This window comes from Artemia sp. Qi Xiang Cuo, unplaced genomic scaffold (genome assembly GCF_049724085.1).
Source record: "Artemia sp. Qi Xiang Cuo unplaced genomic scaffold, ASM4972408v1 HiC_scaffold_22, whole genome shotgun sequence".
In the NCBI taxonomy this organism is placed as follows: Eukaryota; Metazoa; Arthropoda; class Branchiopoda; order Anostraca; family Artemiidae; genus Artemia; species Artemia sp. Qi Xiang Cuo.
Window position 1 is genome coordinate 78,651 of NW_028297431.1, and position 8,609 is coordinate 87,259.

General features: G+C 35.0%; 1 long non-coding RNA gene across 1 annotated transcript; it reads right to left on the minus strand.

Annotated features, from left to right (window-relative positions):
• Positions 1 to 559: 559 nt before the first annotated feature.
• LOC148939017 (uncharacterized) lies at positions 560 to 5,512 on the minus strand. The gene is made up of 2 exons (XR_016143573.1): positions 5,151 to 5,512; positions 560 to 2,592 (listed from the first exon to the last, which is right to left on the minus strand). It is a non-coding gene; the product is annotated as an uncharacterized LOC148939017 (long non-coding RNA).
• Positions 5,513 to 8,609: the final 3,097 nt, after the last annotated feature.

Here is an 8,609-nt window from a genome sequence, read left to right on the forward strand (position 1 = left end):
AGATTTAAAAAAAAAAAACTTTTTGTATTTTAAAAAAAGGTAAGGATATCATGTTATGTTGACAAAACATCTCCTGTTTTGGGGGAGACAAGTCTGGGACGGTGATGGATAGGCTAAATTCACCTCTCTTTTTATTAAGCTTTTCCCATTACAAATCAGCTATGGTAAAAAGTAGCAAGCCACCAATTAAAAAACCAAAAACTTATTTCTCAGTTATTTTATCCCTCCCCAAAAAATTACTTTATGTGATATACCACCTTTTGACTTCTTGCAGCCGAAATTTGGCTTTAAATTGTATACAGTTTTGTAATTAGCCATAAATTAGTCTCTTTTGCCGCTTGATGCGCTGCCAGTATTTTTTTTTAAATTAGAAGGGATTGTGGAGATAGGAAGAATTCACTGTTATGCACAAAGCTCTATGGTATGAATTATAAAGGGCCTAAGTATCAATCATTTGTAAAGTCTCTGGTTTGAAATAGTTTTGTTTCTGTTTACTGTAAATAAAATCTTTGTTTTGTCAGTTCTGAATATTCAGTCACCGCTGTACGGTAATTCATAATTTGTATTTGTTATAAAGGTCGTTCATTTCTTTGATTTAATTTATATTTTAATGAAAATAGTAGAAAACAATTTAATAGGTGTTATCCTGTCGGAAAGACCATGTTGTTCAATGGCTTGCGTAAGCTGCTGCCTTGGTGCCCATAAAGCTAGACGGGTTTACACTTAGTCCCTTCAAGTACCAAGGACAATGGAAATAAAATCTGATTGGTTAAGTGCAAACTTACAAAACCTTATTGGCCTTTCAAATATGGGGATAAATCGGGAATTCCAGATTTAATGAAAAAGACCTCTTTTTCTTACCACTTTTCACTTTCAAAAGATATTTTTTAATGGAAAGGAACTCATTTCTAATTAAAAAAAAAAAACTTTACATTCAGTTACAATGTGTATGGTAATGGCAAGCGCCAAATAAAAAAAGAAAAGAAACTGGGGTGAAAAATTTTAGAAAATAAGCTAGAATTCTAAAATAAGCTAGAAGTTGTATATGGGAACCAATAGATTGCTAATTTTTTATCTTTACGGAAAAAAACCTTTTTCTTTCTTTACTTGTGTACACTGAATACTGTCCAGCTATCTCTTAGACAAAAATACTAAAAAATCCTCTATAATCTCAAAATATAAGTTAACGAACTAAAAATAGGTCCCTAGAGACGTTGCGTAAAACCTGAATGGTTTGTAGCAATCCTTGCAGAAATAGCAAGCAATGATTGCCACAAACCATTCAGTCATGAAATAGGACAACATAGCATTAGTGCAGAATATTGCAACTGAGGCCCAATTTTCTAGTGCACACACTTGTTTTATCTGACTCTCCTAGTGGGTATGAGGTCTAGAGTAGCCGTGTGTAAGAAAAAAGATCTTTGAATTTTATTTTGATTGAAAGTTTAGTACACTTATATTTGGGGGTATTTATATTATACTCTTTAATACACATTTTTAAAAAAAGGTAAGGATATCATGTTATGTTGACAAAACATCTCCTGTTTTGGGGGAGACAAGTCTGGGACGGTGATGGATAGGCTAAATTCACCTCTCTTTTTATTAAGCTTTTCCCATTACAAATCAGCTATGGTAAAAAGTAGCAAGCCACCAATTAAAAAACCAAAAACTTATTTCTCAGTTCTTTTATCTCTCCCCAAAAAATTACTTTATGTGATATACCACCTTTTGACTTCTTGCAGCCGAAATTTGGCTTTAAATTGTATACAGTTTTGTAATTAGCCATAAATTAGTCTCTTTTGCCGCTTGATGCGGTGCCATTATTTTTTTTTTTTAAATTAGAAGGGATTGTGGAGACAGGAAGAATTCACTGTTATGTACAATACTCTATGGTATGAATTATAAAGGGCCTAAGTATCAATCATTTGTAAAGTCTCTGGTTTGAAATAGTTTTGTTTTTCCATATTTAATGAAAGAGACCTCTTTTTCTTACCACTTTTCACTTTCAAAAGATCTTTTTTAATGGAAAGTAACTCATTTCTAATGAAAAAAAAAAATTACATGCAGTTACAATGTGTTTGGTAATGGCAGGTGCCAAATAAAAAAAGAAAAGAAACTGGGGTGAAAAATTTTAGAAAATAAGCTAGAATTCTAGAATTCTAAAATAAGCAAGAAGTTGTATATGGGAACCAATAGATTGCTAATTTTTTATCTTTACGGAAAAAAACCTTTTTCTTTCTTTACTAGTGTACACTGAATACTGTCCAGCTATCTCTTAGACCAAAATACTGAAAAATCCTCTATAATCTCAAAAAAAAGTTAAAGAAACTAAAAATACGTCCCTAGAGACGTTGCGTAAAACCTGAATGGTTTGTAGCAATCCTTGCAGAAATAGCAAGCAATGATTGCCACAAACCATTCAGTCATGACATAGGACAACAGAGCGTTGGTGCAAAATATCGAAACGGAGGCCAAATTTTCCAGGGCATAACTTCTTCTTTCAGTATTTTTGTAGTGTATCCATTTGAAATTCGCTGGATACATGTGAATATTCCATTCATCGAATTTCGAATTCTTCAAATCAGCGCAGCCCTAAACAAAAGAACACATAGATTGTAATATACATTCGCTTAATGCACTTTTGCCAATCAGATTATTTCTTGCGCATGTCATAAGGTACAATCCAGGAGTCAAGTGACGATGGGGAACGCTAGGTAAGCTGGGATGCCCTTCATTCAGAGGGGTTACATCCCAAAAGGCGTAATTACTGTACCTTTGGACAATGCTGAACAAATTAGATGTCTACAACTTCTGATTGGATGCTGGTTTTTGGAACTGATAGGGGCGGGGGGGGCGGTTGCCCTCAAATCACATTTGACTCCTAAGGGCACTAAGCTTCAATAAAATGAGCCATTTGTGTTTCAAGTATAGTTCTTAAAAAAAAGTAGAGAAAAGGTCAAACAGGAGCGTAGCGAGGGGGCTATTGAGGTGAGAGTATCCCCGTCATATATGGAATAATTTCTGTACGTTTTAAGTTTTAATGTCACTCCTTATTTTCGGTAGAAAAAACTAGTCTTTGTTTTTATTTCTGATCGTTTTTCAGATAATCCCAGGAAATCCATCACCTTAGTGGAAAATTTCCCAAATTTTAAAATTAAAAATTCTTTGACTTTTAAGGGGTGTTTTTCACCTTGTTCTAAAATTTGGCAAATTTTCTCAGGCCCACTAATGGATAAAATTATACTTAAAAAATATTATATATTTGGAATCAGCACAATAAGCTAATTTTTTGTTACATCTTTTGATATCAAAATTAATTCCAGATCATGAAGAATCTAATTTTTTTCTTTTGCCAAAGTAGTTTTAATACTGATTTGGTGAAAAATTACATTTTTTTTTTTACAAAAATATGTATCCAGCGGGGAAATATTCTAATTAATGTCATAGATTTGTAAAATATGTCCCTTTTACGTCCCAAATTTCTAAACTATGTCCCTTTTTTGCCCTATTATGTCATTGTGTCCCGGCATACAAGAATATGTCCATTGGACACAAAATATGTCCAGTTTGCAACCTTGAGTCAAATAGAAAGTTTAAATCCAATGTTGCCAAATCAACAGACGAAGAGAATAAAAACACTATAAAAGAAACTTACATTAAAATTCAATCATTAAAACTGTTTAAAATTTTTTTTTAAAACAGCCCTAATATCCTTACTTCAAGGAAGTTCAACCAGGACTGGTACTCCAAACGAAATGGACAGAGAACAATTCATTCAGATGGAATTAAAATACTTACAGACAAGCTTTTAAAGCTAATCTCGCCTTCTTGGCAGCCAGCCTAGAAGGTCTATTCGTAATAGGTTGAGTGGAGTTAATTACTGTTTTTTTAATATAATTAGTCAAATCATATTTAATTAAATTTGTGTATAGGGCATTAAGCGAATATTCCCCCAAATCTCTATTTAAAAAAATATTACTATTTATTTTGATTTTGATTTTAATTTCAATCGCCTCTAGAACAACCTGTTTTATGCCTAAATCATTGCTAATAAGGCAAGTTTCTTCAAAAAGCATTTTATGACTAGGGTTATCATATATGTGACTGCTCAAAGCAGAATCAAAGGAAATATTTGTTAGCTTTTAAAGCTAATCTCGCCTTCTTGGCAGCCAGCCTAGAAGGTCTATTCGTAATAGGTTGAGTGGAGTTAATTACTGTTTTTTTAATATAATTAGTCAAATCATATTTAATTAAATTTGTGTATAGGGCATTAAACGAATATTCCCCCAAATCTCTATTTAAAAAAATATTACTATTTATTTTGATTTTGATTTCAATTGCCTCTCGAACAACCTGTTTTATGCCTAAATCATTGCTAATAAGGCAAGTTTCTTCAAAAAGCATTTATGACTAGGGTTATCATATATGTGACTGCTTAAAGCAGAATCAAAGTAAATATGTGTACTATTAGAATTTAAAGCTTTAGTTATGTCATCTTTGTGTTGTTTCAGGCGTCTTTCTCGAAAATACGGGGATAGTGCAAGCTCTGCTTGATTTCTAATCCGGAAAATCGAAATACTAAACCACACGAGAAGGAAAAGCTCCGACTTTGCGGTTGACGCACTAAAGACTTGCCGCAAAAATAAGTTAAAGTCGACCGACCGCCGCCGCCTCTGCCGGCGGCGGCGTGCCTGCGGGGTGCTTACCGCGGTACGAAACTTCGGCGGCGTTCGAGCGGGCCTCTCGTCGGCGGCGGGCGGTCGATCCGCCGGCGCGGCACCGGGGTCGAGTCACAAGCATGCACGTGCATGATTGTTCTAAAGGGGCTTGAGTACAAATTTGTCTCATAGACCAGTAGTAGCAGCGTGAACAGTTCTATATGTTCTACCGCATCTGCCTTTATTCTATCTTATTAAAAACTATTTTATTTTCTTTCAATCTAGCTGCACATATTACACGTATTATTCAGGTAAAATTTTTTATCAATTTTTTGGTAACTTTTATTTGTCATAGTTGATATTTTCTCTTTTTTGGTCTTTGTCATGGCTGCGCAGTTCGACTTTAGATCTTTGATATTATTAGAACCTGGTACAATTAGCACATGTGATGACTTTAACTGCCGCAAATATCATACTCATTAATGTACTTACCCCGAAACTCGCCCACGACTTCACCAAATATTTTAAATTGATCAGGCAGTACACTGACAGGACCATGTTCATTACTCTCCCCACAAAAAATGCCCCTCTTTGAATATATTCTCTGTATGTATTCGATGTATTCTCTAATGCACTTAATGTACATAGAGTACCAATAGAGATGAAGAATGAACTAACAAGAAAAATGTGGAGGATCATCATAAACCTGAAAAAACAAATAGTAAAAATAATGCTCTTCATTTTTTGTTGATTCCAAAGAAAAAGTTTTTTATTAGTAAATAGGGGATCCAAATCTAAAATGAAAATTGCCTCACTAGTATGCAACATACAAATCTAAATTGCTACTTCATGACTTAAGCTACCAATTAACAACAATTTTCTTATCTCAATTTAAATATAATTCAAAATAAATACGAGGTTACGGATTAATAACTCAACGGAATAAATAACTAAGTTAATAAGAAGTAATTAATAACAAACCGACAGGAAAAATTTATATACTTTATTTCTCGAAACAAAGATGCAAAAAGGATGTTTTTCATAATCTAAGAGGGTGGCACTTTTATTTTTCAATAATTTCAATGAATACACCAAAAAGGGACATTTTTGAAAACATAAGAAAACAATGACTAACTTTTCCACGCACATGTCATATCCAGAACATACCCATGCATATTCTGCGTGACTTAAAAACAATTGCATGAGAAAAACACTTCAAGCAATGAAGCTGATTCAAAGATTTCCCAGAAACAAAATGGAGCTTTCATCTCTGGGCCAATGCTTATTTGTTGACCTTTTACAGCTTTTTACTGTAGACATGAAAGTATGAGGTTCGAGACCATTGAAAATAACAACACTTTAAGCGAAGAATATGCCATTAAAATGACTTTTCCTTGTACGTCCCTTTGTACGCCACAAAGATTCGGTTGCAAGTTTGACGTATCCAAGACAAACAAAGGAGCCATTTGGCGGTCCTGTTATACGTTTAACTAATTGTCAATTTTATAAAGAAAGTTTTTTACTGATTAATTTATGTTTTAAAAATAAAGCTTATCGAACAAAAAATTTTTTGTTTATTAAAACAAAACGGCCCTAGCGTTCCAGGAGTTGTTCATAAGGAATTGGGACAAAAAAAACAATACGAAAACAAAAGAATATTTCAGCAGTTGTTCTTAATGAATTGGGATGTAACATAAAACTTGACCGTAAAGAGCAAAGGGGTGATAAAGGGACAGTTCCAGCATATCTGGAATAATTTCTGTTCTATTCGAGTTTTAATATTTGTCTTTACTTTCAGTTGAAGAAACATACTTTTTTCTTTATTTAATTTCTCATCGTTTTCAAATAAACCAAGACCTAACTAAGTTATAATTCTAAGCTAAGCTAACTAAGAAAATTAAACCCTAAAGCTCCCAATTTTCTGCTCTAAATCCATTGTTAGTACCCCCTTTTTTAGTTTATAAACTTAATAATTAAGATCTTGCATTGCAGTTAAAATTTAAAAAAAAATTTGAAAATATTGTCCAAATTTTGGATGAATTGCTATTTTGGTTGAATAGTAGTTTTGTTGAATATAATATAATAATATTCATAAACATGTATATATAGTACCGGAAGCCCGGCACTCGGTACGTGGCAGGCTATATATGGATTTTCATTGTCGCTTGTTTTCTATGCACAGACAGTTTGAGCCTTTTCTTGATGTCATGACGTCCAAATGGACCTTTAAATTCGAAGTAGTGCCTTTGTAAAATTATGTTTTTTTTATTGGACCTTTAACTTTTGCCTCAGCTTTTTTTTTGTCATTAAGAAAGACATATTGCAGAACATTTGTTTCTTTGAATTGTTCAGATGGTGAGACAATAACTTTTTATTTTGCCTCAGCTTGTCTCTTGTCATTATGAAAGACATATCTCCGAACCTCGGTTTCTTTTAATTTTATCAAATGGTGGGACGATAACTTCTTGTTCTTCCAACGATTTATCTAGTCAAAGATTTTGATTTTCGAAAGTACGGTAGGTATTGATGACCTTACCCATGTCAAATCCAAAGCCCAATCATCACTTTCATTTTCAATTTGTTTGGATTCTCAGTGTGACGAGTGTGGCTATGACAGATGGTGGCTATGACAGATTTGCTGTTTCAATGTGTTGATAGATGGCTCTCGCGCCGTTGAGACTGCAAGTCATTCTATCCTAGTTTAACTTGTTCAGTGCCTTGAAATACTCCTCCCTTTGCGATGAAAGTGGTATCAATCAAAACTGTATTAAAAGTGCTATTCTTTGTGACTGAGGCTGCTGCTGAAAACTGGATTGATCAATGCAAAAAAGGTACTTTCATTTCTTTTGCTGTTTTGGCGCCATCTGTCATAGACACACTCGTCACACTGAGAATTTATAAAAATATAGATGACTTTCCCTTCGTTCTCAAGCGAACAAGAAGAGGACGCAGAGGTGGCAGAAAGAAATTTAAGATTGACGTGTTAGTCACCTACAGATGATTGGCCAGCCAAAAGTCTAAGGGTGAGAGTTGTTTAGTCTCAATCCTGCGAGTGAGCCTACTGCCCCAGCTGATTCCTGACAACAATGCTCCTACCAATGATTTCGGGTCTGATTGTCCTCCAGTATTATCGCCGCAGGTTCTCTCTTGTAAACACCAACTTCCAAACTTCCTTCTGAGCAACGTCCGCTCATTAACGAATAAAGAGGATGAGTTAGATGTCATTCTACATAAGAATAACATCCACATCGCCGCAATTACCTAAACATGGCAGCTCGATGAAACAAGTGGAAGGATGGCTGGTTACAAGGTTTTCTTGAACACTAGAACAGACAGGATTGGCGGAGGTGTTGCCCTGTATGTACGGGATGACATCCCCTGCAAATATTTAGATAACTTCAATGACCCTAACCATGAAGCGATCTGGGCATTATGCAAGCCAAAACATTTACCACGAGATGGCTCTTGCATCATTATCGCAAGTATTTACTACCCTGAAAGCGCCAAGAACAGACGGCTGTTGGTATCCTATCTTCAGTCTACGTTAGACACATTACGTCAGCGGTATAGCCGCCCGGGCTTCATAATAGCAGGCGACTTCAACCAAACAAAGAAACAATGGCTTGCTAATACGCTGGGTATGTCACAAGTGGTCAAGATACCCACCCATGTGACCGAGAGCACCCTTGACCTTATTCTTACAAACCTTGCTCCATATTACAAAGACGTGTCTTCGAACGGGCCATTGGGCAAATCAGACCATCACACTCTGCTGATGAAGGCAAAAAGTGAAATTAGGAAGCTTAAGAAAATAAAAGTACTCCGGAGACCTATCACGAAGTCTGCTATTAATACGTACGGAATGTGGGTCGGTACTCGCTGCTTCAGCGAAGTATACAACGAAAGCGATGTCAACAGGAAAGCAGAAATATTTCAGTCCCTACTCTATGA